This window comes from Hypanus sabinus, chromosome 27 (genome assembly GCF_030144855.1).
Source record: "Hypanus sabinus isolate sHypSab1 chromosome 27, sHypSab1.hap1, whole genome shotgun sequence".
NCBI classification, from domain to species: domain Eukaryota; kingdom Metazoa; phylum Chordata; class Chondrichthyes; order Myliobatiformes; family Dasyatidae; genus Hypanus; species Hypanus sabinus.
Window position 1 is genome coordinate 39615100 of NC_082732.1, and position 25591 is coordinate 39640690.

Genomic DNA, 25591 nt, shown 5'->3' on the forward strand with positions numbered 1-25591 from the left:
TTGGGAGAGGGCCTAGAGGAGCTTCACAAGAATGATCCAGGGAATGAAAGGGTTAATGTATGAGGAGCATTTGATGGCTCTGGGCCTGAGCTCTCTGGAGTTCAGAAATAGTTGGGGGATCTCACTGAAACCTATCGAATACTGAAAGGCTGAAACAGAGTGGTTGTGCATAGGATGTTTCCTGTAGTGGGGAGTCTAGATCTAATGTGTACAGACTCAGAAGAGGAACACTCATTTAGAACAGAAGTGCTTTAGCCAAAGGATGGTGAGTATGTGGAATTCATTGCCACAGATGGTTGTGGAGGCAGTTGTAAAATACACCTTCTGGTGCTACTTGGACACACCTACAGTAATGAACCTGGGGTCGTAGGATGCTTTGGGTCTTTAATCATCAGACACCCTCGCCCGGGCAACCCAGCTGGGGATGATCAGCCCCCGACTTGTGTCCAAGTGGCACACCAGTCCACGGATCCCCCCTCCGGATCCACAGCCACCGCGAGGCCTTTTCAGCAACCTCCAGAATGTTCTTGGTGGCTCTTCTGCACTGCAGTCCTTTAACTCCAAGGAGTTTAAGAGTCTGCTGTAATGAATGGCCAGCAAAGCTCCGGTACCCAACTTTGACAGGCTCACAGTGAGCTCTCCAGCCATTGCTCCAGCATTCTGCAATAAGATCTACGTATTTAGCCCTCTTGCGCTCGTTCGCCTCTTCAATCCGGTCTTCTCAGGGGACAGTAAGTTCCAGCAGGGCCACTTGCTTTGTAGACTCCGATATTAACACCATGTCCAGGTGGAGCAGAGTAGCTGCAATGATCTCTGGGAACTTGAGCTGCCTCCCTAAGTCGACTTAGAGCTGCCAGTCTCGTGCAGTGGCAAGAAGCCCTCTTGAAGAGACAGGCTGACGTTGAGCCTTCTCCCCCGCTCTAATAAAAGTGATGGACTGTTTGGGAGTGTGCTGATTTTTGCTGTCTTGAATTGCCGTGCTGATTGCATCCACCATAGACCTTAGGACTTTGTCATGGTGCCAGCAGTATCACCCTTCTCCCAACGCTTTCAGACAGCAGCTTAGGGTATAGCCCAAGGTACCCCTCTCTGGCACAGTTGGCATGCTGGAGTGTTTACCATGCCCCACTTGTGCAGGTTAGCCGGGCTTGGGAGAACGTCATAGGCTGATTGGATGAGAAACTGGATGCGCAATGGCTCGGCTCTGCAGAGCTCTGTCCAGGTGAACTCGTGAGGTTCCGCATGCTCCCATCTAGTCCAGGCCCCTTGTTTGTACATGCTGACCATCTTGCTGTGTTGTTCTTCCTCTACTTCTGCTCATATCACGTCCTGAACCAGTTGACACTTCTTTCCGCGGGTTTTGACGTAGCGTGGTTTGGGAAAACGGCCCATTCCTGCCAGCCCCACCGCCACAGTGCCTACCAAAATGTTGTGACGCAGACTTGCCTCCACTCTGTCACCAGCTTCCTGTGCCTGCCACTTCCTTCCGGTCTTTAGCTGGATTCCTGCTGAAGCGACTTTAACATCAGAGGAGTCTTGGAACATCATAACCTCCCTGGCTCGATTGACTTTGAATTCCTCTGATAGGCCACTGATGGGAAGCTGCAGCTTGGTGGAATGCCCAGACAGGGCAACGCTGCTTAAGGTCCAGGGGAGCCCCAGCCACCTCCAGAGAAACTGACTGATGCTCTTCTCTTGAGCCTCCACTGTCAACAATGGCACCTTGTGGACTAGAAGGGGCCAGAGTAGAGTAGGCCAGAGTACATCCAGGCTTTGAATTTTCCTGGAAGCCCCGATTTGTCAATCGCGGTGAGCCAGGTTATCAAGTTGCTCCTGGTTTGTTGAAGCGTGGCTGTGTCCTTCAGGGAATTGTCAAAGATCTTGCCCAGGCTCTTGATTGGTTTTTCTTTCACTGTTGGAATCTGGATCCCTCCCAGGGTAAAGCGGAACTGGTCGGCCACTCTTTCCTTCTTCAGGACCAGAGACCTGGACTTGGCTGGTTTAAAGCTCATCCTTGGCCATGAGATGAGACATTCCAGCCCTTGAAGAAGCCATCTGCACCCAGGGACGGATGTTGCCAGCACCGTCAGGTCATCCATGAATGCTCTTATTGGGGGGGGGCTGCCGAGTGCCAGCTCTAGACATGGGGCTTCTGCATTCCATCTCCACTGACTTGACAGTCATGTTCATGGCCAGTGAGAAGAGTGACACCGAGACTGTGCAGCCAGGGGTTATGCCCTTCTCCAGCCGATGCCAGGAGGGTGTTAGTGACCCTGAGGAAACTCTCAACCTGAAGTTGCTATAATAGTCCAGAATGAGGTTTCGGATCATCTCTGGAACATGGTGTTTTGTCAGTGCTGTTTCAACGAGCTTGTGTGGGTTGAATCCATAGGTGTTGGTTAGGTCTAGTCAGAGTGCTGCAAGGTCTCCTCTGTTTTCCCCTGCCTCCTGGATCAGCTGGGTCACCACTCCTGTGTGCTCCAGGCATCCGGGTACTCCTGGGACTTCTGTACTGAGGTGTCTACGTTTCCATTCTTCAAGAGGATCTCAGTTAAGCATTGGGCCACAATCTTGAAGAAGATCTTCCCCTCAACGCTGAGCAGCGAGATGATACAAAACTGCTCGATTTTGCTTGAATCCTCTTCTTTTGGTATCTGGATGCCCTCCACTTGCCTCCACTGAGCAGCGACCTTTCCTCTCTGCCAGATCACCTTTAAGATCTTCCAGGATCGCACAAGGAGCCTTGGGCGCTGCTTGTGGATGTTGTAAGGCATTCTGCTGGGGCCAGGGGCCGAACTTGCTCTTGCTGCTTTGACCTCCTTCAGGGTAGGCTCAGAGATGTTGAACTGGGTCACTGGTTCTGGAGGAGTCACCAGTGCGTCACACAGGCCGAGGTCCTGCTCTCTCAAGGTGTCACTGAAAATGATACTGAGATGATGGTTTATCTCCTCTACAGAACAAGTGAGGTGGCCACTTTGTTTCTGTCCCAGTATCCTCGTGGTGAAGCCGAAGGGATTGGTAATGAAAGCACTGTACTTTCAGGCCCTCTCCTTGCTCTTCCTTCAGTGCCCCTCAGCTCGCCTAAGTGTGATGATCCTCCTCCTTATGATATCTGTGACGTTTGACAGGGCAGTTTTCTCCTCCTCCTTGGTGGAACACCATCTTAAATTGGTGCTTCAGAGATCTGAGTTCTTGTCTCAGCTGGCTGATCTTCAGTTCCCGCTGGTTTGGTCACGCTGAATTAAATGTTCCATGCTTTTCCTTGACACCAACCTGTTCTGAGCCTATGCCCATTATGAGGGTGCACATAGTCCGGAGCTTCTGGTCAGCATTGCCCTTCGATATTGCCTCCAGAATCTTGTCTACATCCTCATCCAATTGGAGGCCACTCCGTGTTAGTGGCAGGCCACTTCACCTGACGCTGTTCCGACTTCCTGCTTAGTGGGGGGACTTATGTTGCTTGGAGGTTCCAGGCACTGTGGGGTGACTTCGGACCTGGCTCCTTCTCCGTCTGACCAGGTTCTATAGTCTGCACCACAGAACTTGTAATACCAGCTACAGCTCCTGTGCGTTGCTTCACTTGTTTCCGCCTCAAGCAGGCCATCTTTGTCTGGTGGATCTTCAGACCTCTTGGGTTTTTACGCACCTTGCCGCAGATACAGACTACGCTCTGTAGGCCAGGTTATTTGGGTATCTTTAAAGCAGAGGTCTTTCATGGATTCTATTTTGGTTATTGGATTTATTGAGCATGCCTGCAAGAAAATTAATCTCAGGATAGCATATGGTGACACTCAGGATAGCATACGGTGACAGGTATGTACTTTGATAATATATTTACTTTGAACTTTGATAGGTTATTGACTAGTAATGTTATGTGGCGAAAGCAGGAGAATGGGGTTGAGAGGGATAATAAATCAGCCATGATGGAATGGCAGAGCAGGCTCGATGGGCCCAATTCTGCCCCTATGTCTTATGGTCTTTTGTCTTATTCCAACTCTGTGGCAACATAAAGACTTAAATTTTGCACGTTTTAATAAAATAAAACTCCATAATAAAATGAGATGGAGACTTCTTGATATTTGTCCTTGAGAAAGCAGTTTGTTAATACCAATGAATAAACACTGTCAAAGTCAAAGTAAATTTATTATCAAAATATATATACATCATCATATGCAACCTGTGATGAATTTTTGCAGGCATTTTCAGTAGAACAATAGAGTTTTTTTAAAAACTATACACAAAGACACCCAGCGTGCCAAAGAAGACAAACTGTGCAAATAAAAACAAAATAAATAATACCGAGAATAAGAGTTGTAGAGTCCTTGAAAGTGAGACCATAGATTGCAGAATCAGTCATGGTTGAGGTGAGTGAAGTTCTCCATGCTGGTTCAGAAGCCTGATGGTTGTAGGGTAATAACTGTTCCTGTACCTCCTGCACAAAGGCAGCAGCAAGAAGAGAACATGGCCTGGATGGTGAGGGTATTTGATGATGGAAGCTGCTTTCCTGTGACAGTGCTCCTTGTAGATGTGCTCAGTGGTGGGAAGGGCTTTGTCTGTGACGGACCGGGCTCTGTCTAGCCTTTTCCATTCCTGTACATTGGTGCTTCCTGGCACTATTGATGACATGGCAGCTTTCTAGCAGCTAGTGAATAGGTTTTGGGGTTTATTTATTGTCATCTGTATGTACGAGATATAACGAAAAGCTTTATTACCATGTCACCCTGACAGATCATGTCATATGTAACTATCTCAGAAATCTCAATAGTGTTGCAGCTACAGAGAAAGTGTAGTTACCGTCATGTTACCGTGATTTCAATTCCAGCATCCTCTGCGAGATTGTACGTTCTCCCCATGAGCGCATGGGTTTCCTCCAGCTGCTGCAGTTTCCTCCCACAGTCCAAAGATGTCTCGGTTAGTCGGCTCACGGGTCATTGTACATTATCTTACAATGGGTTGCTAGGCAGTGCAGCTTGTTGGACTGGAAAGGCTTGTTCCTGGCTGTATCTCTAAATAAATAAATATAGGCAAATAAAGTGCCAGGCCATGATGAGATGGTTAGTGAGATCACAAAGTCAACTTTAGCATTTGAGAGGCCCGTCACAAGTCTAGAATCAGAATTCAGTTTATTATCACTGACATAATGTGAAATGTTTTGTGTCAGCAGTACAGGGCAAAATATAAAAGTTACAATAAGTTACAGTCCTGTGCAAAAGTCTTGGGCATAGAAAGCTAGGGAGCCCAAGGTTTTTGTATAGTACTGTAGTCATTTTAATGTACCACTGCCACATAAAAAAAAAATGTATCTCATGACATACGTGAGTGATGATAAGCCTGATTCTGATATGAGTCTCTATTGTGGACTGAGAGTGGAAGGGAGCAGGGAGAGGGAGTCATGGTTGGGAAAAGGGGAAGGGAGTGAAAAACACCAGAGACACATTCTATAATGATCAATAAACCAATTGTTTGGAATTAAATGACCTTGCCTGGTACCTCCAGACTGGGTATGCCTGTACCTGTGCCAGTCCCCAACACGCCACTTCTTCTCTGCCACGTGTTCCATACCCCTCCCATGGTGCTCCTCCCTCACCATTCCCAACATCCTTTGCTCCTGCCAGATTTATAAACTCACTCTCCACTCCAAATTGACAAATACAGTACTGTGCAAAAGTCTTAGGTGCCCTTGCAAAATATAGAGGTATGAAGTATCTCAATAAAGGGTTACAGCCTGAAACATCAACAGTTTTTTCCCCTATGTGGATGCTGCCTGACGTGCTGAGTTCCTCCGGTATCTTGTGCCTGTGGCGAGGAAGTGTTCATGGATTTATGGGCTGTTCAAAAATCTGATAGAGGAGGGGAAGAAGCTGCTCCACTTTGCTGGTGGGCACAAAGTTGGTACACAGTAATCTTACTTTTCTGTGTTAACTAGCACTCAACAGGCAGCAGAGTGTCCCAGAGGTTGAGTTGTTGTATCACAGCCCTAGGGATCCACGTTTGATCCTGATCTCTGCCGCTGTCTGTGTGGGGTTTGCACATTCTCAATGTTTCCTCCCTCGTCCTAATGCCGTACTGATGAGTGGGTTAACTGGCTACTGTAAATACCACTTCGTGTACACAGATGGGGAATTAGAGTTATAAAGTTATACGGAGGTCACCACATTGATACCAACATTGCAAACCCATCTATACTATTCCTACTTACCAGCACTGGTTCTATTATCTTCTAAGCTCTGACAATCAGAATCAGGTTTATTATTACTGGCATATGATGTAAAATTTGTCATCTTAGAAGCAGCAGTTCAATGCAATACATAATCTAGCAGAGAGAAAAAAATAATAGTAATAAATAAACTAGTGTTCCCCCAATGGCTCTAAACCATTGTGATACTCTGTGGTTCCACCAGCTGTTCTGGGTGAAAATATTCTTCCTCATATGATAGGATTGTTACGGAGTGTTAGCCTTGATTAGTCAGGGAATTGAATTCAAGAGGTGCGAGGTAAAACTGCAGTTCTATAAAACTGGTCAGACCACATGGAGTGATGTTTTCAGTTCTGGTTGCCTCATCATAGGAAGGATGTGGAAGCTTTAGAGAGAGTTCAGAGGAGATTTACCAGGATGCTGCCTGGACTAAAGAGCATTTCTTATGAGGACAAGGTGAGGGAACTAGGGCTTTTCTCTTTGGAATGAAGGAGGAGGATGAGAGGTGACTTGATAGTGGTGTACAAGATGATAAGAGGCATAGATTGAGTGGACAGCCAGAGGCTTTTTCCCAGGGTGGAAATGGCTAGTATGAGGGGGCGTAATTGTAAGGTGATTGTAGGAAAGTATATGGCGGATGGCAGAGGTCATTTGTTTTCCCACAGAGTAGTTGGTGTGGAGCATGCTGCTGGGAATGGTTGTAGAGGCAGATACATTAGGGACGTGTTAAGAGCTTCTTAGGTAGGTGCATGGATGAAGGAAGAATGGAGGACTATGAGGATGGGAAGGGTTAAATTCATCTTAGAGCAGGTTAAGACATTGGCACAACATCATGGATCGTGTGCTGCAGTGCACTATGTTCTATATGTTCTAAATCTCGTCTGAGCTTCCTGCACCTACGTCCTCTCACGTTAGATACCTCAGTGAGTTGATAGGCAAACGAGAGAGAATAGGTTACAGAGAGCAGGATAAATGAGAATTAACAAAAACAGTATAGACTCAATGGACTGAAAGGCCTCTTTCTACATGACAAGATATGAACACAAGATCATGGATTCGAATCTGACTGGAGATACAACAGCGTAGCTGTCAGTGCAACACTGTTACAGCTCGAAGCGCCCGAGTTCAGAGTTCTATCCCGGCATCCTCTGTCAGGAGTTTCTGCACGTCCTCCCCATGGAATTAATGAGGTTTCCCTGGGTCCTCCTGTTTCCTCCCAAAGTCCAAAGACGTACTAGGTAGGTTAGTTGGCCATTGTAAATTGACCTGTGATTAGGTTAGGGTTAAGTTGGCATTGTAGGGGGTTGCGGGGCGATGAGGCTTATAGGGCTGGCAGGGCCCATTCCACACTGTTTCTAAAATAAATAACAAACCAGGCACATGCTCTCCTGCAATACTGAGCAATCGCTGCATTGTTATAATCACGGCCTCGTGGGTGCAATATGAGAGCTGAGCTCCATCTGCCCCCGAAAGCATTTTTTTTTCATTCAAAGAAGATCAGAAGAAGCCTCTCGGGTATTCTGACCAATGCTTAGAAGATCAACAATAATAAACAATCACATTTGTCTTTATCATGTTGCTGTTTGTGGGGTCTGCTGCCTGCCAAACAGCTGACACAGGTCTTTTATTCACAACCATGACTATGTTTCAGACTCTCTTCCACGGCTTGAAGTACTTTATGATGCTTTGAATGTAATGTCAAAGGCATTTTAGATATTCGAGACTTGTTTTTTCACCATTTAAATGACAAGTCAAACATGAACCCTTCTAAGGAGAAGGATATTGAATTGTGTAAGGTGTGGGAAACAAGTAAGGAAGTTACGGAACCTATGACAATTAAGGAGGTGGAAGTACTGGCGCTTTTAAGAAATTTAAAAGTGGATAAATCTCTGGGTCCTGACAGGATATTCCCCAGGACCTTGAGGGAAGTTTGTGTAGAAATAGCAGGAGCTCTGACGGAGATCTTTAAGATGTCATTAGAAACGGGGATTGTGCCGGAGGATTGGCGTATTGCTCATGCGGTTCCATTGTTTAAAAAGGGTTCTAGAAGTAAGCCTAGCAATTATAGACCTGTCAGTTTGACATCAGTGGTGGGTAAATTAATGGAAAGTATTCTTAGAGATAGTATTAATAATTATCTGGATAGACAGGATCTGATTAGGAGTAGCCAGCATGGATTTGTGCGTGGAAGGTCATGTTTGACGAACCTTATTGAATTTTTTGAAGAAGTTACGAGGAATGTTGACGAGGGTAAGGCAGTGGATGTAGTCTATATGGACTTCAGCAAAGCCTTTGACAAAGTTTCACATGGAAGGTTAGTTAAGAAGGTTCAGTCATTAGGTATTAATGCTGGAGTAATAAAATGGATTCAACAGTGGCTAGATGGGAGATGCCAGAGAGTAGTGGTGGATAGTTGTTTATTGGGATGGAGGCCGGTGACTAGCGGGGTGCCTCAGGGATCTGTTTTGGGCCCAATGTTGTTTGTAATATACATAAATGATCTGGATGATGGGGTGGTAAATTGGATTAGTAAATATGCCGATGATACTAAGGTAGGAGGTGTTGTGGATAATGAGGTGGGTTTTCAAAGCTTGCAGGGAGATTTATGCCGGTTAGAAGAATGGGCTGAACGTTGGCAGATAGAGTTTAATGCTGAGAAGTGTGAGGTTCTACATTTTGGCAGGAATAATCCAAATAGAACATACAGGGTAAATGGTAGGGCATTGAGGAATGCAGAGGAACAGAGAGATCTAGGAATAACAGTGCATAGTTCCCTGAAGGTGGAGTCTCATGTAGATAGGGTGGTGAAGAAGGCTTTTGGAACGCTGGCCTTTATAAATCAAAGCATTGAGTACAGAAGTTGGGATGTAATGTTAAAATTGTACAAGGCATTGGTAAGGCCAAATTTGGAATATTGTGTACAGTTCTGGTCACCGAATTATAGGAAAGATATCAATAAATTAGAGAGAGTGCAGAGACGATTTACTAGGATGTTACCTGGGTTTCGACACTTAAGTTACAGAGAAAGGTTGAACAAGTTAGGTCTCTATTCATTGGAGCGTAGAAGGTTGAGGGGGGATTTGATTGAGGTATTTAAAATTTTGAGAGGGATAGATAGAGTTGACGTGAATAGGCTGTTTCCATTGAGAGTAGGGGAGATTCAAATGAGAGGACATGATTTGAGAGTTAGGGGGCAGAAGTTGAAGGGAAACACGAGGGGGTATTTCTTTACTCAGAGAGTGAAAGCTGTGTGGAATGAGCTTCCTGTAGAAGTAGTAGAGGCCAGTTCAGTTGTGTCATTTAAGGTAAAATTGGATAGGTATATGGACAGGAAAGGAGTGGAGGGTTATGGGCTGAGTGTGGGTAGGTGGGACTAGGTGAGATTAAGAGTTCAGTACGGACTAGGAGGGCCGAGATGGCCTATTTCCGTGCTGTGATTGTTATATGGTTATATTTCTGGCTGTGGTGTTGGATTTGTACCCTGTTATCATTATTGACAGGCATAACAGAACTGTTGTAAATCAGGGGGGAGGGGACCATCTCTGCTCTCTCCTCCACAAGCTGATCTTCTCGGTGACCAAACTTTCAATTCCCATTCCCATTCTGACATGTCAATCCAAGGCTTCCTCTTTTGCCTCGATGAGGCCACTCTCAAGTTGGAGGAGTAACTAACACCTTCTCTTCCATTTGGGTTGCCTCCAGCCTGATGGCATGAATATCAATTTCCCCTTCCGGTAAAAAAATGTTTCTCTCCCCCTCCTCTCTTCTTCTATCCCCCACTCTGGCCTCTTACCTGCTCTCACCTACTCTTCACCTCCCCCTGGGTCCCCTGCTCCTTCCCTTTCTCCTATTGTCCACTATGCTCCCCTATCACATTCCTTCCTCTCCTACCCTTTATCTTTCATACCCACCTGGCTTCACCTATCTCCTTCTAGCTAGCTTCACCCCCATCTTTTTATCCTGACATCTTTCCCCCTTCTTTTCCAATTCTGAAGAAGGGTCTCAGCATGAAACTTTAATTATTTATTCATTTCCATAGATGTGCCTGACTTCCAGCATTTTGTGTGTGTTGCTTTAGAAATTATTCTTGTCCAGGAAGATCTCAGCCTCATTGAATCTTCTCTCCTCAACCCTTGGAGTAGGTCTGTATCGTCTAGTATATATCACTCTGTTGTACTGTTCAAAGAAAATTTATTATCCAAGTACATATTTATGTTACCATTTATGACCCTGAGATACATTTTTTGTGGGCATACTTAATGACACTATAATATGAACAATGAACATCCACTGGCATTCAACCAGTGTGCAAAAGACAACAAACTGTGCAAATACAAAAGAAATAATAATAATAATAATAAATCAATCAATCAATCAAAAATAAATAAATAAATAGATAGATAGATAGATAGATAGATAGATAGATAGATAGATAGATAGATAGATAGATAGATAAATGGATGGATGGATGGGTGGATGGATGGATGAATGAATGGATAGGCAGGCAGATAAATAAATAAATAAATAAATAGGCGATAAGTATCGAGAACCTGAGATAAAGAGTCCTTGAAAGTGAGTCCATAGATTGTGAGAATGTTTCAGTGAAGGGGCAAGTGAAGTTGAGTGTAGCTATCCCCTTTGGTTCAAGAGCCTGCTGGTTGAGGGGTAATAACTGTTCCTGAATCTGGTGGTGCGAGTTCTGAGGCTCCTGTACCTTCTTCCTGATGGCAGCAGCGAGAAGACACCATGCCCTGGGTGGTGGGCATACCTGATGATTTATGTTGCTTTCCTGCGACAGCGTTTCCCATAGATGTGCTATAGGGCATGACAGGGCATGATAGGGAGGGCATGACAGACTGGGCGTGATGCAGCCAGTCAATACATTCTCCAACACACATTTTTTTTTCTTTTCAAATCTTTAAATTATTATTTTTCAAAAATAGCACAAGTACATCAAAGTAACAACACTTACAATGCCTCAAAAAAGATGAAATTATCCATCACCACAAAACTCCACCACACATCTATAGAAGTTTGTCAAAGTTTGAGATGTCATGCAGATCCTAAGGAAGTAGATGCACTATCGTGCTTTCTTCATAATTGTACTTGCGTGCTGGGCCCAGGACAGGTCCTCTGAAATGAAAACATTGAGGAGTTTAAAGTTGCTAATCCTTTCTACATCTGATCCTCTGATGACAACTGACTCATGGACCTCTGGTTTCCACCTCTGAAAGTCTATACTCAGCCCCTTCGCCTTGCTGACACTCTTACAGGTATTCACAATAAAATTAGTAAACATAATAGAATCAATGAAAAACTACACACAAAGATGGACAAACAGACAATGTGCAAAAGAAGACAATTTGTGCAAATAAAAACAAAATAAATAAATAACTCAATAAATAAGTAACAGCTCTTGTAAAAAGAACTTCCCGCAGGATTCTCTTGTGGATTTACTGACCTGACAGGGAAAAAAGGATGCAAATGATCTGGAAATGGAGGAAATAAAGAGATGCAATTATACGCAAAAGCAGATAATTTATCACAAGTGAAATTACTATGTCGCAGAAGCATTATAAGTTCACAGATGTACAAATATTAGAAGAGAAGTAAGAATAATAAAAATAAGTTACCTTAAAATAAGATTTACAAGTCAAAGATTACAAGATCACTTCCCTGGCTATAGATTGACTCATTATAGAGCCTGATGCCCGAGCGTAAGAATGGTCTCATACAGCGCTCTTTGGAGCAGTGCAGTTGTCTTAGTCTATTACTAAAAGTGCTCCTCTGTTCAGCCAAGGTGGAATGTAGAGGGTGAAAAACATTGCCCAGAATTGCCAGGATTTTCCAGAGGGTCCTTTGTTCTACCACAGCCTCCAGTGTGTCTATTTTGACTCCTATAACAGAGCCAGCCTTTCTAATCAGTTTATTGAGTCTGTTGGCATCATCTGTGTTGATGCCATTGCTCCAACATACCACCACATAGAAGATTGTACTGGCAATAACAGACTGGTAGAACTTGTGAAGGAGAGGTGTGCATACTCCAAAGGACCTCAGTCTCCTCAGGAAGTAGAGGTGACTCTGGCCCTTCTTGTACACAGCCTCTGTGCTGGTGCTCCACACAAGTCTGTAATTAGGTGCACCCCCAGGTACTTGTAGGTCCTCACCACATCCACATCCTCACCATCAATAATAACAGGGAGCAGGGGAGGCTTAGTCTTCTTAAAGTCCATCACCATCTCCTTTGTCTTACTGATGTTGAGCTGCAGATGATTCAGCTTGCACCATCCAACGAAGTCCTCCACCAGAGCCCTGTATTCATTCTCCTGTCCTCCCTTCATACATCCAACTATTGCTAAGTCATCAGAGAATTTCTGCAGATGACATGATTCAGTGTTGCATTAAAGTCTGAGGCATACAGGGTAAACAGTAAGGGAGCCAATACAGTCCCCTGTGGGGCCCCAGTGCTGCTTATAGCCATGTCTGACACACAGCTCTGAAGCTGCACAAACTGTGGTCTGCCAGTCAGATAATCCTTTATCAGGATCCAATGGAAGTGCCCACCTGCACTGAACGGAGATTTTCCCCGCAGCACTGAGGGCCTTATGGTATTGAAGGCATTTGAGAAATCAAAAAGCATGGTCCTCACAGTGCTGCCCTGCTTATCCCAATGGGAAGAGGGTCCGTTCAGCAGGTGGATGACAGTATCAATGACTCCAGTGTGCTTCTGGTAGGCAAACTGCAGGGGATCAAGAGCAGATCTGACCAGGATCAGAGGTGAGCCAGGACCAGCCTCTCAAGGGTCTTCATGATGTGTGTCAGGGTCATTGGGCAGTAGTCATTCAAGACTTTCCATTGGCCCTTCTTGGATACTGGGGCCACACATGAGGTTTTCCACACAGTCGGGACCCTTTCCTGGCTGAGATACAGATTGAAAATGTGCTGGAGAACTCCACACAACTGCTCAGCACACTCCTTCAGGACCCTGGGGTTCACACCATCCGGTCCCAGAGCTTTGCCGTGTCTGAGTTTCCCCAGAGCCCTTCTCACCGGCTCAGTAGTGAAGGTGTGTCCAAGATGACTGGGGAGTTGGTGGAAGGTGGGTGCTGGGGACCGTGAAGATTGGGACAATAGCAGTTGATATGTGGAGGTGTGGATGGTAGGTGCAGGGCAAGGAAGGGATGTAGACAGTGGTAGCCTGTGTTGTTCATCCAGGTGTTGAACTGGAGAGGGGAGGAGGGAGGAGGGAAGGCATTGGTGCTGAGGGAGCATTGGGTGCCTCAGCACCTGGACTGGTGTGATGAGGGGGCTGTGAACAGGAGGGCAATTATCATACCTATTGAAGAATGGTTTAACTCATTAGGCCATTGACAGTTGCATTCCGAGTCTCTACAGCTAGACTGATTGAAGCCAGTGATGTTCTTTATGCCTCTCCACACCTCCCGTGTGCTACTCTGCTCAATCCTGTTCTCCAGCTCTCTCCTGTATTCCTCTTTAGCCTCCTTGATCTTCTCCTTTAGCTCCCACTGCCATGTTTCAATTCCTCCATCTCCTGATCTAAAGACTCTTTTTTTGTGGTTGAGAAAAGCTTTTAGATAACTGGTGACCCATGGTTTGTGGTTGGGGAAGCAGCGGACAGCCATTGATGGTATTACAGTGTCCATACAGAAGCTGATGAAGCCAGTGATGCAATCGGTAAGTCTGTTAATGTCCTTCCCAGAAGATTCACAAAGCACATTCCAGTCAGTATTCTCATAGCAGCCCTACAAGGCCTTGATGGCCTCTGGAGGTAATTTCTTTACTGTCTTGGTGGTAGCTAGCTGTTGTTGTACAAGGGCATGAGGTGAACCAGGTTGTGATCTGATATTCCAAGGGGGGGGGGGTAGGTATGGAGTCGTATGTATCTTTAACATTTGCATACAAAGGATCCAATGTTTTATTTTCTCTTATATGACACTTAACAAACTGATTGAAGGTGGTGTAGGGTTGTCAAGAGAGCAACATGGTTGAAGTCTCCCAATACTGCAATGAACGCCTTGGGGTGGTGAGTCTAGTCTCGCGATGGTGATGTGTATGGCATCACACGCAGCTTCAGGACTGCATCGGGAAGACGGAACATAGACAACGAGCAATATGCCATGGCTGAACTTGTGTGGTAGGTAAAACAGATGCAAATTCACAGCAAGCAGTTTGAGGTCCAGTCTGCAGATTCCTTCTTTCACATAGATGTGACCGGGATTACACCGCCTGTTGCTCACAAGCACAGCAAGCCCACCTCCCTTCCTCTTACCACACTGGAGATGAACTCTGTCTGCTCATATCATTGAAAACCCTTTGCAGTAGCATTGGAATCCTGGATTTGTTCTTATAGCCATGTCTCAGTGAAACACATAGCACTGCATTCCCGACATTCACTCTGTGTCCTCATGAGTACTGCTAGTTCCTCCAGTGATCTTTTGTTCCCCACAATGATAGACGGGAGATATGGTTTATATCTCTGTCTCTTGTCGCACCACTTTTTACCTGATCTACAGCCTCGGTATTTTCCATCTCAGCTCGTTCAGAATATTGAGCTTCTGCAGGGCAAACAAAGGCTGCTTCCTGGATGCTAGTAGTTGCTCCCTTGTAATCACAATATTGCCTTCACTACTGTAGTCAAAGCACTTGATGGAATAAAGTATCTCGAGAGCCAGAAGGATGGTGAAAATGTTCTTAAACAGATTAGTGTCCATTGCTATTTTGCAGTGTTGCAAGCCAGAACTAAAACAAATGAAAGAAACATGCTGAATAACATTAAAACAGACACATGGAGTTACTGTAACGTTATGCCGCCTCACAAAAATAATGATGTTTGTTGGTTAAAGATCAAGCGTAAGTGCATTGGGGTGGAAGAAATGTCCAGGATAATGTTTAGGATATTTTATTCCTGTTTATTCAAGTTTTTTCATTTCCATAGATGCTGCCTGACCTGCTGAGTTCCTCCAGCATGTTACATGTTGCTCTGGATTTCCAGCCGCTACAGAATCTCTTGTGTTTATAGTTTGCTGATCCACTGCAAAGTCTTCAAGGAAAGACTACCCTGAAGAAGTTTAAATCTTCTCTTCAATGGGAGTTCAGTGAGACCCTCTCTCACCGTTCTTCGTCTGTGATCTCTGCTGGTCTCCAACTCTTCGACCATGTACTCACCCAGACTTGCACCTTCTGACTTGCACTCCTTCCTCTCCCTCAATCTTCTTATTTGGCACTTCCTCCTCCCCTCCTTTCCAGTCCCGATGAAGGATCTTGACCTGAAAGGTCAACTTTTTATTCCTTTCCTTAGATGCTGCCTGACCTGCTGAGGTGTGTGTGTGTGTGTGTGTGTGTGTGTGTGTGTGTGTGTGTGTGTGTGTGTGTGTGTGTGTGTGTGTGTGTGTGTGTGTGTGTGTGTGTGTGTGTGTGTGTGTGAGAGAGAGAGAGAGAGAGAGAGAGAGAGCGACTCTGGGTTTCCAGCATCTGCAGAATCTCTTGTCATAGATAATGTTGCCCAAAATGCCGCAAGTTACTCATCAGTTGTATACCTGGACTAAGAGGAGAAACAGGGAGTCAGGCATTGTCACTTTAAGTGGAATCAACTGAGCCTGAAGCCAAGTAGACAAGAGTCATGCCCAATGAGTGGCCTGGGTTACTGATAAGGTAACAGAAGAGAAGCAGATCCCTTCGTGAACCAGGGGAGACAAAGGGCAAAATATACAGGGACGTAGGGGAAAGGGGTGGGGAATCCTTTCACTGTGTGGAGAGTGGATTACACCTGGGCAGCACAACAGCGTAGCAGTTAGCATTATACTTTACAGTGCCAGCTTTAAGATTGGGTTCAATTCCTGCTGCTGTCGATAAGGAGTTTACATGTTCTCACTGTTACTGTGTGGATTTCTCTAGGTGCTCAGGTTTCCTCCCACATTCCAGAGATGTACGAGTTAGGGTTTGTAAGGTGTGGGCATGCTGTATTGCTGTTGGAGGTGTGGTGACACTTGTGGGCTACCGCCAGCACATCCTCACACTGTGTTGCTTGTTGATACAAACAACACATTTCACTGCATGTTTTGATGTTTCAATGTACTGTCATTGGCATCATGATGTGCTCTGTTGAATGACATCATCATCATGTGCCATGTTGTAAGACGCGGGTGATCATGGACTTAACACGACCATGATTGTTCTGAAAAATTTTTCTACAGAAGTAGTTTGCCATTGCCTTCTTCTGGGCAGCGTCTTTACAAGAAGGGTGACCCCAGCCATTATCAACACTCTTCAAAGATTGTCTGCCTGGTGTCAGTGGTTACATAACCAGGACTTATGATATACACCAGTTGCTCATACAACCATCCACCAACAACACCTATGGCTTCACGTGACCCTGATCAGGGGATTAAGCAGGTAGTACATCTTGCTCAAGGGTGACTTGCAGGCTAGCAGAGGGAAGGAATGCCTTACACTTCCTTTGGTAGAGACATATCTCCACCCCCACTACACAGAGGTGCTGTACATATGACACATAAAGCTAATATTTAACCTCTATCTTTAAAACTTGGTTATTCAGGGTTTTCAAAAGGCATCAGGAGAAACCATGGGGAAAAGCACCAATTGGATTGTTCCAATGACAGACTGCATCAGCGACTGGCATAGTAATTCAAAAAGACAGGCTGAGGATAGTATGAAGACAACACAGCCCTCCCCACCACCGACAGGATCTACAGCACTGACAGCCTCAGGAAGGCGGCATCTACCATCAAGAACCCCCACCATCCAGGTCATGCCCTCTTCTCGCTCCTATTGTCAGGCAGGAGATACAGAAATCTGAAGTCCCACACCACCAGATTCAGGAACAGTTGCTTTCCAGCAACCATCATGAACTGAGCTGCAGAAGCCTTACCCTGCCTCAGCGACAGAACACTGTATGTCCCACACTACCAGGTACAGGAACAGTTATTACCCTACAACCATATGAACTGACAGCAAGGTTACTTACACAGAGAGTGCTGGGTGCCTGGAATGCACCGCTGGGGGCGGTGGTGGAGGGTGACACAATAGGAGCATTTAAGATATTCTTAGTTGGGCATGTGGATGTTATGGACTGTGTAAGAGGGAAGGGTTAAGATTGATTGTGGGATAGGTTTATAGAGATTGGTACAACATGATTTGCTGAAGGGCCACATCAGATTCAGTTCTATTTTATATGTTTATTTATTTTGATTAGAGATACAACACGTTAACAGGCCCTTCCAGCCCAATGAGGCCGCATTGCCAAATTAAACCCATGTGACCAATTAATTTATCTGATAAAGGGCCCAGGCGTGAAATGTCAATTATTTATTCCACTGCATAGGTGCTACCTGACCTGCCGAATTCCTCCAGCATTTTGTCCTTCCCGTGAGTGTCTGGGTTTCCTCTGGGGTCTCTGATTTCCTCCCACGATCCAATGAGTTGGTTAATAGGTCACTGTAAATTGTCCTGTGATTATGCTAGGGTTAAGTAGGTGTGTTGTTGGGTGGTGGGGGTTCTTTGGGCCGGAAAGGCCTGTTCTGTGCTATATCCCGCAATAAAATGTTCTGTTTAATTTTAAATGTACATTAATATTTTTGTTTGCTTACACAGCTCAGAATTGGCCCACCAATTCCCTGATTTTAATCATTGGGGATTAATCATGGGACAATTTACAATGACCGATTAGCCAGCAGGTCTTTGGATTGTGAGAGGAAAATGGAGGGCCCGGAGGAAACCCATGCACTCATGGGAAGAACGTACAAACCCCTGTAAGGCAGCGGCGGGAATGGAACCTGGATCATCTGTACTGTAAAGCATTGGCTACCGCGCTGCTTTTTAAAAAAGTAATCATCTAGAAACAGTTCCCTTTTGGTGTCAGCCAGTGTTTAAGGTGGAGATTGATAGGCATCTAATTAGTCAGGGTATCAAGGGATATGAGGAAAAAGCTGGAAATTGGAACTAAATGGGAGAATAGTTTAGCTCATGGTGGAGTGGCAGAGCAGACTCGATGGGCCGAATGGCCTACTTCTGCTCCTTTGTCTTGTGATCACGCTGCCTGTTAAAGTGAATTTCAGTAAGAAAAGACTTCTTAAAAAAAATCTGACCCGCAGTTCAACCTGAGAGAATTCCTGTGAAAATGCTTAATTCTGTAAGGATGTAATGCCCATTTTGGCTCAAAAAGCAGCGGTTTTCTTGTGTCTGGTTTAGTTTCCACGTAACACTGCTGTCTGGGGCACTGATTACATCCTACAAAGCTGTCTGGCACATCATCGGGAAGCTGAAGGACACCCCGCAGGTGAAGATAGTCCATATGGTTCCCTCACTTGGAACAGTTGCCCAATACAACAGCAATTAGCAATGAAAAGCAACCAAAAGGGCTTGTGTTTTTTAAAAAAAACTTTCACAAGCTCAGCTCTTGAGCAATTAGCAAATGCTATCAACTGACATTAATTAAAAAGTGTAATTAGAACCCACATTATTTGTGAAAACTTTGGGAGGAAGAAATTTGAAGTGCCTGAGGTAAAGTTAGCATATTTTTAATTTGATCCCTTTCAGATTCACCTTGACTTGAAATTCAATCACTTGGAACCACACTTGAGTGCCTGACTGATTTCCTCCTGAGGAAATCTGATCAGTTTCCGACATTTAGTCCTCTTGTCTCAGACGTTCCCTAGGGATTGAGGATGATTTGCATCTCTACTTGTTTTGAATGTTCTGAAGTGGCTGATGAGGATAATCTGGGAGCCACACCGACACATTCCACAGATGGAGGATGAAGTGCCTGTAGCAGCAAGAAATGGTGGGTGGCCTGAGGTTGTTTCAGGACATTTTCTGGGCTTCTGTCTTCTCTGGGCCTCTGCCTCTGGATGAGGTTCCCACTTCCTCTCCCAGAAATTCCTTCCCCATTTTGAGATGCCAGGATTCAAAGTCAAACTCAAAATAAATGTGTTATCAAAGTGTGGATATGCTCAGTGTTAGTGATCTGCTGCTGTAGCTCAACCATTTCAAGTTTCTAAATGTTTTATGTTTAGAGGTGCTCTTCTGCGCACCACTGATGTAATGTGTGGTTATCTGAGTCACCTCCTTGTCAGCTTGAACCAGTCTGGCCATGTTCTTCTGACCTCTCTCATTAACAAGGCATTTTTGGCCAGAGAACTGCTGCTCAATGGATTTTTTTTGGTTGTTTTTCACTCCATTCTCTGCAAACATTGGAGACTGTTGTGCATGAAAATCCTAGAAGATCAGCAATTTCTGAGATACTCAAACCACCCCATCTGGCACCAGCAATTATTCCATGGTCGAAGTCACAGATCACATTTCTTCCCCACTTTAATGTTTGGTCAGGCAGCATGCATGAAAAGGAATAGAATCGACATTTTGGGCCAGACTGCCAGCTTGTACTCCTCCCCCTACCCCCAATTCTTATTCTGGCTTCTTCACCCTGTCTTTCCAGTACTCACAAAGGGTCTTGACCTTTATCCTTTTCATAGATGATGTCTACCTGCTGAGTTCCTCAAACATTTTGTGTGTATTACTCTGGATCTCCAGCATCTGCAGAATCTCTTGTGTTTATTCAATTGTCAGAACTGTGGTGGGGGGAGGGGGTGGTTTGTGGTGGAACTAGTAGCTGCTTTGAAAAGTGAGAGACACCCAGGTAAATGCAGAGCTGAGTATTTCACTAAGATCAGGAGAGGTCCTAATTCAATCCCTGGACTCAGCTGTTGGGTGACAAATTTCAATTGGTGTCAATGCTTTCTGGTTTAAGCTAGTAAAAAGATCAATCAAATGGATCCTTTAGAATCATAAAGTCATACAGAATGGAAACAGGCCCTTCGGCCCAGCTGATCTGTGCTGAGCAAAATGCCTCATTAACCCATTAATTTATCTACACAGCAACCCTAGATTCACCCTTTTCCTTTTTCTCTGTCAATCCTTCCCACTGCCAACTTCTCTGGAACCTCAAGTTCTTTTGGTTTCCTCTTCCTGTCTCCTTCAGTCCTTCAATCTGAAATTCGTTTATTTTTTCTTTATTGAGATACAGCACGGAATAGGCCTTTCTGGTCCCTCGAGCCTCAGTACCCAGCAACTCCTGATTTAATCCTAGCATAATCACAGGACAATTTACAATGACCAATTAACCTACCAACTGGTCTGTCTTTGGACTTTTAGAGGAAACGGAGCACTCACAGGAAACTTACGCAGTCATGGGGAGAACGTACACACTCCTTACAGGCAGCAGCGGGAATTGAACCCGGTCATTTGTACTGTACAGCATTTTGCTAACCACTGGAGACCAAACACATGTTAGGCAATTGCTTCTTTAGTTCGGTCTGTAAGCCTGACCCCAGCCTTGGAGGATTATCACCTTAATTCCCCACCCCAATCCCACAGTGAGCCAGACCCAGTGAAGCTCCACTCAAGGTGAAGAAGCAGCAAACAATCTCTTGATGGGAGCTTCACTGCCCCCCACAACAAATTGGAATCTTTGGATCCTAACCTGGACAGAAAATGCTAGCTACTTACATGCCTGTGGACCTGTGGTAACGCGACCTCAGAATCTTCCTCATTACAACCTTGCACTTTATTTACCTGCACTGCACTTTCTCTGAAGCTTTTATACTTTATTCCATGTTTTTTTTTGTTTTCCCTTGTCCTACCACAAAGTACTTTTGTGAGAAATAATTGCAACGTTTCAAAAGTTCAAAGGTTCATTTACTATGAAAGTAACAACTAAGAGATGATTGGATAAGTACATGGGGGGGGGGGGGTTATGGCCTAAGTGGGGGTTGCTGGGACTAGACGGAGTAACAGTTCGACATGGACCAGACTCGTGCCAGCATGTAAGTACCACTGCAAAGAAGGCACTTTTATTGAGGTTTGTGCAGATTCAGCATGTCATCTAAAACTTTGACAAACTTCTACAAAGTCTCCTGACTGGTTGCATCATGGTCTGGTATGGAAACACCAATGCCCATGAATGGAAAAACCTACGAAAAGTTTCAGTCGATCACAGGAAAAATCCTCCCCACCATTGAGCACAGGAGGACTGGTACAAGAAAGCAGCATCTATCATCAAGGACCCCCACCATCCAGACTCTGCTCTCTCCTTGCTGCTGCCATAAGGAAGGAAATACAGAAACCTTAGGTCCCACACCACCAGGTTCAGGAACAGTTATTACTCTTCGCTCATCAGTCTCCTGAACTAATGTGGACAACTTCACTCACCTCAGCTCTGAACTGACTCCACAACCTACAGACTCACTTTCAATGACTCTACAACACATGGTCTCGATATTATTTATTACTATTTATTTTTATTATTTATATAATATATTTTAATATTTATATTTAAGCAGTTTGTCTTCTTTTGCACATTGGTCCTTTAACAGTTTTTGTGTGTAGCTCCTCACTGATTCCGCTGTGTTTCTTTGTGTCTACTGTGAATGAATCTCTGGGTAGTAAATGGTGGCATATATGTACTTTGATAATAAATTTACTTTGACAATTGAATGTACGGAAATCTGTGTATTTTACCCAGAGTTTTGATCTACAAAATTTTGTGTAATAAAACATTTTCCACAAGTGCATCCTTTTTGTAAATCAAGGAATTACTGTACCACTAATTAAAAAATTGTAAACTTGACAGTTTTTTTAAAACTTCTGTAGAGTGGTAAAACTTTTCTTCCCTGAGAGCAGTCAAGTTGAAACATATAATCACTCAACAGTGAGATCTCAATGCAGAGTTGGTTCATTCATTCTTAGACAACTTACTCAGTTCCACCTACAAACACAGCTGGTATGTTTTAGTGGCATTAGAAACAGGATGCAGATCAGACATTCAAAGAACGCGTGCATGAATATAAAGGAAGCAAGGAGCTTCCTGCACCTGTCTCCACCCCCTCTGACCCCTGAGCCCTGACTCCCACTGGAGGCGGGTGGCTGTTGCTCAGAGACAAGATGGGATGGACACTTTGGCCCTTGTAGCACTTTTGACCCCTGATTTTTGCTTCTAAATTCCCCCACCAAGAGTCTTGAAAACATCTCCAAGCATTTTGGACTATCTTTCCAAGGAGAAAAACTACTCTATAAGCAAAAATAATCACTATTTTGTTCAAACCACAAAGAGCAATATTCAGAGGGCAGGGGAATGCTGTGCAGGAAGTCTCGTTATCCTGGGCATTCAACATATTCACTTTATTACTTTATTTTTATCAAACAATTGATACTAGAGTGTACAATCATCACAGCGATATTTGATTCTGCGCTTTGCCTCCCTGGAGTACAAATTGATAGTAAATATAATAAAAATTTAAATTATAATCATAAATAAAAAATAGAACAGGGAAAGTAAGGGAGTGCAAAAAAACCTTTAATCTTCAACACTAAAATTCAGATTCATTTATTTATCTATCACGTGTACATTGAAACATACCATGAAATGCATTATTTGCATTAACAGCCAACAATAAGGGTGATAATACAGTAAATTTTTGACTGGAAAGAGACTAGAGACTGGCTCGACCTCTAACTCCCCCAAGCCTTTGCCCCTAAACTCCAAACTGACCCCTGACCCCACCCTTATCCCCACAATCATCCTGACAAATCTAACAAACAACTAAATCTGAGCCATGATCTTGATGGAGATCGCAACTCACACACCAAACACTCAGTTCATACACAAAAACCCACACACACACACAAACAGACACATATCCTTCCATCTTCCTCTCATCCTCGCGCCTATTTAAATGTCTCTTAAAAGCCTCTAATGTGTTTGCTTCTATCACCGTACCAGGCATCCACCATTCTCTGAGTAAAAAACTTACCCTTACATCCCTCTTGAACCTACCATCCCTTACATTCAATACATGCCCTCTACCCTGGGGTAAAGATTCTCCCTGTCCACTCTTTCTATACCTTTCATAATCTTATAAACCTCTATCAGATCTCCCCTCAGTCTACGACATTTCAGAGAAAACAACCCAAGTTTATCCGGCCTCTCATGATAACACATGCCCTCTAGCCAGACAGCATCTTGGTAAACTTCTTCTGCACCCTCAACATCCTTCCTACAGTTGTGCACCCAGAACTGTATGCAATACTACATTCTGTGGATGAGTTTATAGAATTAATTTTGTTGTTCTCTTGAGACCTTGAATAGTTAAAATTCACAACAATGTATTTAGGAATATTCATTTCAAATCCTAAATGCTGCTTTTGTGGTGCCTTCAGACCCATTAATTGCTGCAATAGGACTTCAAAGGCATTTTGCTATCAAATCCCATCTAAATAACTACAATGGAACTTGGGAACAATTTGCTTTAACTGTGATTAGTAAGCTGAAACTTCAACGTCTGAAAATTAGAACCAGAACCTTGAGGTCTGAAGATATAAAATACTTCGACACACATAGAGGGTAGTGAATGGACAACACACCTATTCCTGCCCAATTAAATCAACATTCGCCAGGATTTTACGAGTGAAACTTATACGGAATTTGGGTGGAATTCAGTTACATGGAGACAGATCAACTATTGGTCTCATTGGAGCAAATAATAAACCTGGTAATGGTTGATTACTGTCACATGTCCAGAGATACAGTGAAAAGCTTGTCTTGCATGTTGTTCATACAGACCACTACACAGTGCAATGAGGTAGAATAAAGTAAAACAATAATAATGCAGAATAGAGTATAAAAGCTAGGGAAAAGTATATGATAAAATGCAAGATCATAAAAGGTGGATTCTGAGGTCATGAATCCATCTTATCGTAGAAGAAGTCTGATCTGATAACAGCGGAGTAGAAGCTGTCCTCAGGCCTGGTGGTTTCAGGTTGTTGTATCTTTTGCCCAATGAGCGGTGGGGGGGAAGGATGTGGGGGAGGACAGAATGGGGTCTTTGATTATGTTGGCTGCTTTACTAAGACAGTAAAAACTGTAAACAGAGTCTATGGAAAAAGGGTTGGTTCTTGTGACGTGCTGAGCTGCATCCACAACTCTCTACACTTTCATGTTGTCGCGCTGAGCCACGGTACATCCAGACTGGATGCTTTATAGGGTGCATTGATAAAAATGAGTAAGGCTCAACGAGGACACACCAAATCACTTCAGCCTTCTGAGGAAGTAGAGGCACTGGTGGCATTTCTTAGCCTTTGACATCTACATGTTGGACCAGGACAAGGTATTAGTGATGTTGACTCTTGGAAGCGAGAAGCTCTCAACCCTCTCAAACCCAACACAGTTGATGTCATCAGAGGCATTCTCAGGGCACCCCTTCCTGCTTTCTGAAGTCCATGAGATGTGACCCACTATGGTGATATCATCTGCAAACTTGTAGATGGAGTTAGAACAGACATGGGACTGGGATTTCATGGACCGGTGCTGTTAGCCTGAACATAAAACACTACAGCACAGTACAGACCCCCTAGTCCACCATGTAGTACCAACCGTTTAACCTACTCGAAGATCAATCTAACCCTTTCTCCTACATAGCCCTCTATTTTTATATCATCCATGTCCCTATGCAAGAGTTTCTTAAATGTCCCCTAATGTATCTGTCTCTACCACAACCCTTGCCGGGCATTCCACACACCTACCACTCTCTGCGTTAAACTCGTACCTCTAATGTCTCCCCCATACTTTCCTCCAATCACATTAAATCATGCCCCCTGGTGTTAGCCATTTCCACCCTGGGAAAACATCTCTGGCTGTCCACTTGATCTAGTGGACAGACTGAGTCCACTATCTTATCATCTTGTATACCTCTATCAAGTCACTTCTTATCCTCCTTCACTCCAAAAAGAAAAGCCCTAGCTTGCTCAAACTTTCTTTATAGGACATGCTGTCAAATCTCCATTGCATCACAACACTGGTGTTGATTCACTTATTCTTCTAATAGATTCAGCAGATGTGCAGAGATGGTGTTGGCAATATGCTTTAAGGAGCCTGCTCTTGGTATTCCAGGTCCAGGACATATATAGGAGGAGAGGTAACACTGATGCCTCCTAGTTTTTATGCCAGCTCTCTGGTCTGATCTTCAAAACATCCTTTCCCTCAATCAACAAAGGCTGTGCTGAATGGATTGCTGACCATTATCAACAAAGTACTTCTAAAAATTGATTTACAAGGAACAACACACTATAGCACTGCAGCAGAGAAACAGCCCTTCAGCCCATCTAGTCCATGCTGAATTATTGTTCGGCTAGTCCCATTGACCCATACATGGACCATAGCCCTCCCATCCATGTGCCTCTCCAAACTTCTCTGCAAGTGTTGTAATCAACCACATCCATCATTTCTGCTGGCAACGCGTTCCACACACACACTCAACAGTCTAAGTGAAGATGTTCCCCCTATGTTTCCCTTAAATATTCACC

At 44.3% G+C, this 25591-nt stretch overlaps 1 pseudogene; it reads right to left on the reverse strand.

Moving 5' to 3' along the window:
• Positions 1–428: 428 nt before the first annotated feature.
• Positions 429–25591, reverse strand: part of LOC132381913 (uncharacterized) — a 90186-nt pseudogene continuing 65023 nt past the window's right edge.